At 50.4% G+C, this 8,824-nt stretch overlaps 1 pseudogene; it reads left to right on the top strand.

Annotated features, from left to right (window-relative positions):
- The first annotated feature begins 5,349 nt into the window (after window positions 1–5,349).
- On the top strand, window positions 5,350–6,220 carry LOC119230297 (glyceraldehyde-3-phosphate dehydrogenase-like; annotated as a pseudogene).
- Window positions 6,221–8,824: the final 2,604 nt, after the last annotated feature.

The raw sequence follows: 8,824 nt of genomic DNA, 5'->3' as shown, positions 1-8,824 counted from the left end.
CCATCAGGCAAGAACAAGGGGCAGTACCCTTCTTGGCAAGAGTCCAGCCTGCCTTTCTCTGCAAACCTACTCTTCCCAGCAAGACCCCTTGTATTCCCTAAACACACACTCACCTAAACCTTTGCCCACACCATTTTCTCTGCCTGGATATCTGTTCCTCTGTTTCTCTTTATCATTTAACTTTCCGGTTCCTTCAAGGCTGAATTCTCATGCCACCCTTCCAAAGCATGTCACGCTCCCAGCCCACTGATTTCTCTTTCCTCTGACCTCCCACAGCTCTGGTCTGCCACTCTCTTAGAACAGTGAAACACTTCCATTGGAATGGTGAATCTGTGCCAAGCTCTGTGCTGGGCTCTGCAGCCAACAGAGGTGCACGGGTCTCCAGTCTTCCTCTCAAGCACCCCACAATCTAGTGGGGAAGACAGAAATGGGTGCAAATCACTATAATAATGAATTCTGACTTCATGACCAGTGCCAAGTGCAAAGTGCAGTGAGACTGAGGAGGAAGCAAAGCTCCATTTCACCTTGGGGCTATGAGGAAGGCTTCCTGGAGGAGGTAGAATGGGGTTGTGGTAGGGAGAGTAGAGCTTCAACAAGGAAGGGAGTTTCAGGCAGGAGAAAAAAATCCACATAAGTAGGTAGACAGAAAAGGAAGTGATCGCACTGAGAACAGCAAGAGTGGGCAGCAGAAGGGTCGGTGTAAGGGATGTGAACATAAATCCAAGCTACAAGGCAAGGAGGGACCGGTGGTTGCTGAATGGCAGGCTAGGCGCTTTGGGCAAGTTCTGAGCCATCACAGCAACAGCCAGCATGTCTTTCGCACTTACTATGTAGCAGATATTGGATTGTGTGAGCACTTTACACATATGTTATTTTCTTCATTTACTGCTTCCTTTAACTTCACAGGGCTGTTTTGTTTTTTTTTTTTTTTTCTTCTCATTTTATAAATGAAGCTCAGGGAAGTAAATGGCCTTTCCCAAGGTCACACAGCCCAACTTGAGTTCCAATGTTTTGGACTACAAAATCTGTGTTCTGTCTTCACCAGCTTGCCGTCTCTAGGGTGCCAGGGAACTACTGTAAGCTTAGGGGAAAGGCATGTTTTAGGCTTATAGCACTGGTTTGGAAGAGGGGATAGGCCAGTTGAAGGCTGATGTCCCACCTCAGATGAAGATGATCACTTCTCAACAAGGGCTGGACGGTGGGATGGGGAGGGCTCAGTCAGGACCCCTGGCAGAGTAGGGTCCTGAGCACACATGGCTTTCTCTTGCTCCCCCTCAGGAGAGCCAGCAGGCTCAATGCTATGTCACCTCAACAGTCAGCCTGGCCTACACCTCTCAGCTTCCTTCACATCCTTGGGCCAAACCAGGGCCAGCAATCTGCCAGGGCCAGGTCAGCCTGAAAGGAAGTGAGTGACCTGGCAGCAACCTCTGCCCAGCAGGATGACGAACCAGCCTCATTCCTGGCATATGGAACTTTCAGAGTAAAACCAACAAAGTCTCAGGCAAGCCAAGATGAATCAGTCACTCTATTGTCCAGTGAAGACTCCAGTGCTTTGCCTACTTCTCAGATTGACGAAGGCTCTCCAGCCCACTGCCACACAAGGAAACTAAGGCCCATGAGAAGACTTGAGAGGGCCTCCCCTGTGGCGCAGCGGCTGAGCGCTGGGTTGCGGGGCTGCCCGCGGCCTCTGCGGCGCCGGTTCGATCCCCGGCTGCTCCCCGGCCACCAGGGGAGGGTCCCGCATGGCGCGCAGACCTCTCTTGCAGCGCCCGCTGCTCCCCTCAGCAGTGTGCTTCGGTCCTTCTGCCTGCTCTGCTCCCCACTCTGGCTCTGGTGGGTTCTCTCACCCTCCCGCGCTTCTGACTGTGCCCAGTGCTTGTATAAATAAACAAATAAACAAACAAACAAATAAATAAATAACTCTTAAAAAAAAAAAAAAAGAGAAGACTCGAGAGGTTTCCCTGCTCACCAGCCCAGTCTTCTCCTTTATCCCTTCTCTTTCCACATTTTCAAAACAGATGCTATTACTTTGTCCCCAAAACACCATTCCTGTCCTATCAGCCATTTGATCCAAATTAATTCAGGCAGAAGGTCCTTAGAGTCATGTTTTGGTCCAAAGAGGGATGCCCAATCCCTGCCCTCCCCACTCACAGACACTGTACATCCACTACACCAGCTCACTCTGGATCTCCCTTCTCACCACAGCAGTCTGAGGTCAGAAATTGCCAAATTCAGGATCACAGTAAGCATGGGGCTCAAAAGTGTACCCTTCTCTCCCTAAAGAAGCCAGGAGAACAGGGGACACCTCCAAGGGGACACCATTTGCAGACAACCCTTAACAGTGACAAGAGCAGGGCAATGACCTTCATAGGAATCCCTCGTAGTAACATTTCAGCCCCAGCCTGCGACAGGCTCCACTGACTCCTGGACATAAATTACTTGTTCATTATCAGACCCCGACATGGAGAAGGATGTCGGCAGCTTGATTGTGTCTGTGTCCTGTGGCAGGAGGCTGCATCTGAGCTGCCACTGTCCGTGGTGCTGTTTTACATGGGCTGGCACTGCTGCCTTCAGGGCCAGGCAGGCTCCGGCTCAAGCCACCCACTACTTCATGCTTCACACAGGCAGCCCGAGAGTGGCAGAGAGGATACACGAGTGCTCACGACAAGGTGGCCATAGACAAGTGGAGATGGACATTCAGTCTCCATGCCAAGCCACACAGAGCCTGACTGGGGTCAATCTGAGAGCTTCCTCTTATTGAACCTTTGCTATAAGCCAGGCACTGTGCTAAGTTTGTTCATATTTGTTGAGATCCTTTGGTTGCAAGGAAATGTACGGACATCACTCACACAGCAAAGCTCAGGAATGACAGGGATGACGCAGGACACAGAGATTACTGGAACCAGGGGTTCTAAGGCAGCCAGAACTGTCTCTCTACTTCTCTGCTTCTCTTCAGGTTGGATTTTTCTGATTGGCCAGGTGTTCCATCAAGATGATAACCATGTCTGCAAGCACCTTCAAAGTTACATCTTATAACTTTACAGCTAAGCAAAAAGAGGCCTTCTTTCCTTCAGCTAGTGTATAAAATCCCAAGAGAGACTATGATTAGATCCACTCAGTCACATGCTCCAGCAAGGAGGTGTAGTGCAGTGACCTGAAGTCCTGAGAACAACAGGGGCACTTCTCAGGGCACTTCCCTGAAACATCACCAAGAGCCTTCCAACATCACTCTTGTTATCTCACTATTCCTCACAACCCTCCTATGGAATAAGCGTTACTACAATCCTAACACTGCAGTTCAGAAACTGAGACTCAGAAAGATCAAATGCTTTACCTGAAGTCATCCAGGAGGAAAGTGGCAGAGCAGAGCCTGGGATCAGTTTGAGTCAACTGGCCCCCCAAGTCCATGCTCCTTACCTTTGCTCATGATACAGGCACATAGGTTTGGCACATAGACTAGGAGACATGGAGAGGACAGTGATGGGGTAGATAAAGGGGTGGACCCTCAGGCCTGGTCTGTAGCATCTGGTTTAGGTCTTTTTTATTTGCCCTGAAGGGATTGTTAGGGCAGAGATCAGGCCAGAAGAGAAGAAGGAGCCAAGTGAGTTTGTGGGCTTAATTCTATGAACTCCTCTGAGATCTGGAGACCTCTGTATTGAGCAGCTTCAACATGTCTCTCCTGAAGGTGGCCTGAGAGGGAAGCCAGCACTGTCCACATCTGGTCATATGGGCCAGGAAGCAAAACACTGACAACCATCCCCACCCACAAGGTGTCCCAACAAGAGGCTGAAAGATCAGGCCAGAGTCCCTTTGACACTGGCTAACAGGTCCATGAAAGTCATCTCTCCCACTATGCCTCCCTCACCAGGTCTCCTCCTTTAGCTGCTATTTCTAGGACTCAGCACATTACACAATCCCAGAGTAGGGACCAGGTAGGAATGACACCTTCATTTTATAAAGGAGAAAATTAAGGCCCAGAGAAGACATAATTTTACCAAGGACACACAGCTTGTGAGTGATTTCAATATTCTGGACATTGCCATTAAAATCTCTTGTCTAATCAAATGACAATAGTTTATAGTCAAAACAACATAAAAGTATTTATCCAATACTTGCATGGGTATAACCACAGAGCATATTATAAAGCAAGAGAGGAAGGCTATCTATGGCTTACATCTGGGGGTGGAGGTGGCATCATGGGACAAGAGATCCACAGGAGTCAGTTAGCTTTCTGGGGTACACAGGGAAGTCCCAAGTAAGAACCACAGTTTCTTTTTTTCCCGGCCATTGACTCTGAGGGGAAGTGATGTCCTGAACTTGCCAGTACGATGCTAGGAGGGTCTTCAAATTCCCTGAGGCACCCCGTCACTTAGCAGATGGGAATACTGAGGCCCAGAGGAGGGGTCTTGCCCAGGAGGCTTTGCTCCAGTTACAGTGCTCCCTCAGCATTCTCTGGGGGCATCCCTCTAAGTGGAGATAAAATGCCCCTTGTCTGTGGCCCTCCCTCATCTCCCTGATCTCCCTACCAACATAAAGAGTCCCCCCTCAGAGTCTCACCTGAGTCTCATCAGGTCTCCTTACCAGTTCCTGCAGAGGGTTCAATGCCTGATGCCTGTTCTCCCTCCAAAGCCCAAAACTCCTGGAGGGGCTGAGACTTACCTGTTTATCTCCCAACCTCACCCTCAATGAAGAGAGTAGTTCCTGAAGAATTTGAGGAACTGGTGCTCCTTTGACCTGAGTTGACCCCACTGGGGGTCCCCTTCCAGATCTAGGAAGACTACCCTCCTCAGTGAAGAGGCTCCTGAATGCTGGCTTCAGAGCAGAACTTATGCCAAGAAGACTGCCCATGTCTAGAAGGCACATGGGTCCAAGAATGCTGAAGCAGAGCTGGGCCAGACATCCTTCTGCAAAGTGGATGCCTCTACCCAGCAACCACTGAGGGGCAGCAAGGACCCAGGGACTGTCTGGTCCAACTGCATCCACATCCTCTAAGCAGATAAAGCTGTGAGCCCTCATCTGCAGGACATCTATTACTGGTGACCAAGCCCAGGGCCTGGAACACAGGAGGTGCTCCTTCCAGTTTTGCTGAATGACTAAGCAAAGTCACCAAAGGGGCAACAGAATTGGTGAGGGAGGAAAGCTAGTATTGACTGACCATCTGTGATAAACCCAGTGCTCCTGCGGGTTACCTTACCTTCTTCCCAGCCACCATGCCCCCAAAGAAATGACTCAGGAACTCTGCGCATGCACATTCAGCAAACAACTGTACCCTGAGACACAATGGTGAAGGTGAAAAATAATGGACTCTACTGGACACTTGCTCACCAGGACTGATTTTATGTTATCTAGTCCATCAGTGACCCCCTCATTGACCTCAGCTACCTGATCTACATGTTCCAGTACAATTCCATCCTTGGAAAGTTCAAAGGCATAGTCAAGGCTGAGAATGAAAAGCTTATCATCAAGGAAAAGCCAATCTCTATCTTCTAGAGATACATCAAATGGGAGTTATTCTAGTGCTTAATATGCTGTGGAATCCACTGGTATCTTCACAAACTTGGAGAAGGCTAGTGTTCACTTCAAGGGTGGAACCAAAGGGTCATCACCTCTGCTCCTTCTGCTGATGACCCATGCTTGTGATGTGCATGAATCATGAAAGTATGACAACTCTGCAAGATTGTCAATAATGCCCCCTTCACCAACTTCTTGACCCCCTGACCAAGGTCACCCACGACAACTTTGGCATTGTGGAAGGACTTGTGGCCCTAGTTCATGCCATCACTGTCACCCAGAAGACTGGACAACGCCTGGGGAAACTATGATGTGATGGCCAGGGGGCTATCCAGAACATACTATCTGCTTCTAATGGCACCGCCAAGGCTGTAGGCAAGATCATCACTGAACTAAACAGGAAACTCACTGGCCTAGCCTTCAGTATGCCCACTCTTAACATGTTGGTCATGGGTCTGATCTGCCACCCTCAGAAAGCTGCCAAATACAATAACATCAAGAAGGTGGTGAAACAAGCATCCCAGGGCACCTCAAGGACATCCTGAGCTACACTGACTCCAGTGACTTTGACAGTGACATCTACTCCTCCACCTTCAACGTTGGGGCTGACATTGCCCTCAATAACCACTCTAACAAGCTCATTTCCTCATATGACAATGAGTTTTGCAACAGCCATGTGGTGGTGGACCTTATGGCCTCCAAGGAATAAGAACCCCCAGACCATAGCCCCAGAGAGAGCACAGGAGGAAGAGAGAGGCCTCAGCTGCTGGGGAGTTCCTCCCCTATTCATCCAACACACTGAGAATCTGACCTGGACAGTGTCCATCCCTAAAGTGGACCTTATGGCCTCCAAGGAATAAGAACCCCCAGACCACAGCCCCAGAGAGAGCACAGGAGGAAGAGAGAGGCCTCAGTTGCTGGGGAGTTCCTCCCCGATTCATCCAACACACTGAGAATCTGACCTGGACAGTGTCCATCCCTAAAGAAGGAGCAGGGCTTAGAGAACCCTACCTTGCTATAACCATCAATAAAGTACACCGTACCCAGAAAAACAAATGACCCAACTAAAGCTCAGAACCAATGACAGACAGGGCAGCCTGGTCCTGCCTATTTCTTTATCCAGAGACAGGACCACTGGATAGGATCTAATTTCTTTTCACCCTGTTTCCCAGTACCTCACACAGCATCTGACTTGGAGGAGATGTGTTGGTGTCCCCTCATCAGTGGCTGGGGGCCTTTCTCAGAGCTTTGGAAGGGAGAAATGAAGCAGGCGAGTCTCAGGCCTGGAGCATGGGGCCTGAGTCAGAAAGCCTCATGGGGTAGAACCACTCCCCAGGGTGGCTCCTGCCTCCCCTGTAGTGGCCCTCCTAGGAGAGCTGCCAGCACTGGTGACCTCACCCTCCTGCATTGCTGGCAGAGGGCTTCAGCGGACAGAGTCCCTGGGTCGAGCAAACCCCGAGGTCCCCAAACTTTCCACTTCCATAAAGTGCTCTGATCTTGTCAAATTGCTACCAGAGGAGTCATAGCTGAATGAACACTTGCCAGGTTCCCGCAGCTCTCCCGAGAGCTGTCACCGTCCTCATCCATCATAATTGAAGCAGTCCACCTGCTCCGGGCCCATCTTTCAACTGCAATGATGGCTGAGATGCGATAGATGTGTCTTGTCATCACCTTGACTTTTTTTTTGGAGAATGCAAAGGTCAGAAGGGATCCTGGGGTGGGTGAAGCCCCGATCTCAGGGTGGAGGGCTGACTGTCTCTCCCACTGAGCGCCAGTCCCCACCATGGCCATCTACTGCAGCCCTCCAGCTGCCTCTCTCCATCAGGTCTAGAGAAGAGCTGAAGACTCCCTTCACCCCAAGACCCTAGGTTCCTGCATCTGCCTGCCATCTCTGGTTGTATAGAAAAACAGACTCCAGAGGGGCAGTGGGGTTGGGAAGGCATCCGCTTCCATGATACCCAGACTTGGGATGACCCTAAGGTATAAACTTTCACACGGGTCTCCTCTCAGGCCAAACCTAAGGCCACTGGCCTTAACCTGTTTGTCTGAGAATGGTAGTCACCGGCCCTCTGCTTCCCACATTAGTGCAGAGAGACAGGTGTCTAAGACTCCTGCCCCGGCTCAGGCAGTGGAGTCATCTTCCTGAGCAGACTCTGCCTCTTCACAGCCTCCTCCTGGGAGGCCTCCCAGGGCTTCCTCGGCAGGCAGAATAAAGGCCAAACTTGGCCTGGCTCTCAAGCCCTCAGCAATGCAGCACCAAGGAAGCAAGCAGCTTGAGAGGTCATAGGCACCTCAAAAAAATCAGCATCCACTTAGTTGAAGAAAAAAATTTTTTTTTTTTTTTTTTTTTTTTTTTTTTTTTCAAAAAATGCTCTAAGATAAAAGGGAAAATCAAGGAGAGAATGAGCTCCCTGCCTTCGTAGGCGTTCAAATGTAGCCAGAATATTTCCTGGAAGCCTGCTGCTGAGCTCCAGAACAGGTTCAAAACAAGGAAATTTAAAGGGGGTGTCTCTTCCATCCCTCCAATTGGGTTTCCCCATCACCCTCTTCTACCTTCTCTCCCACTGTGATCACCCTCCAGCTTTTGCTCATGCAGTTTCTCCAGCCTGAAGTGCGCTTCCCCTTCTCTGCTCCCTGCAGGACCGCTTTCGATTCAACAACAGGTTGTAGCCCTGGGGCTACAAAATTTATTCAAACATTGTCTCTGCCCCCAACCCCTGCCAGCTGTCCCCCTCCTCCCACTCCCGAGCACACGGCCAACCTCACGCAATTGGTAGATCAGAGCAGTGCTCATCCTCCCGGCGCCCTTCCGCCCTTCAGTTTGGAACAACTGGCTCCTCTTCCGCCCTCGCTCCTGGGGCGTCTGCCTGCGCCTTTGCCAGAAGGCCCTGGGTGTGGGGAGGAGGATAGGGCTGCTGTTCTAGTAGGCTCAGCACAGGGAACCAAGGAACCCCCCATAGCACCAGATTCATATTGAGTCACTGAGGTCACAGACCTCAGAATACCAGGAGCCTGATCCCAATCAATGGTTCAGGGATCTCAAACCCTGATTTATTCTGCTTGGATCACAGCCCCTTGCCTTTGTTGGAGAGTTACTTCCCCAGACATGGGAAGCAGTTTCAGTGCCCCCATTTAAAAATGGGGATCAGAGTAATAACCAAAATTAAGTACTAATATGAGTCCAGCACTGTGCTCATCCTCCACACCCAGGGCCTTCTGGCAAAGGGACAGACAGACCCTCCAGGAGTGATGGGTGATGGTTGAAGAGGAACCAGTTTTTCTGTTTGGGGGTTCTCCTAATCCCCGTCACCCC

The sequence above is a fragment of the Talpa occidentalis genome, unplaced genomic scaffold (assembly GCF_014898055.3).
Source record: "Talpa occidentalis isolate TD23 unplaced genomic scaffold, MPIMG_talOcc4v2.1 talOcc4.61, whole genome shotgun sequence".
NCBI classification, from domain to species: Eukaryota; Metazoa; Chordata; class Mammalia; order Eulipotyphla; family Talpidae; genus Talpa; species Talpa occidentalis.
This window is presented reverse-complemented; position numbering and strand designations above follow the sequence as displayed.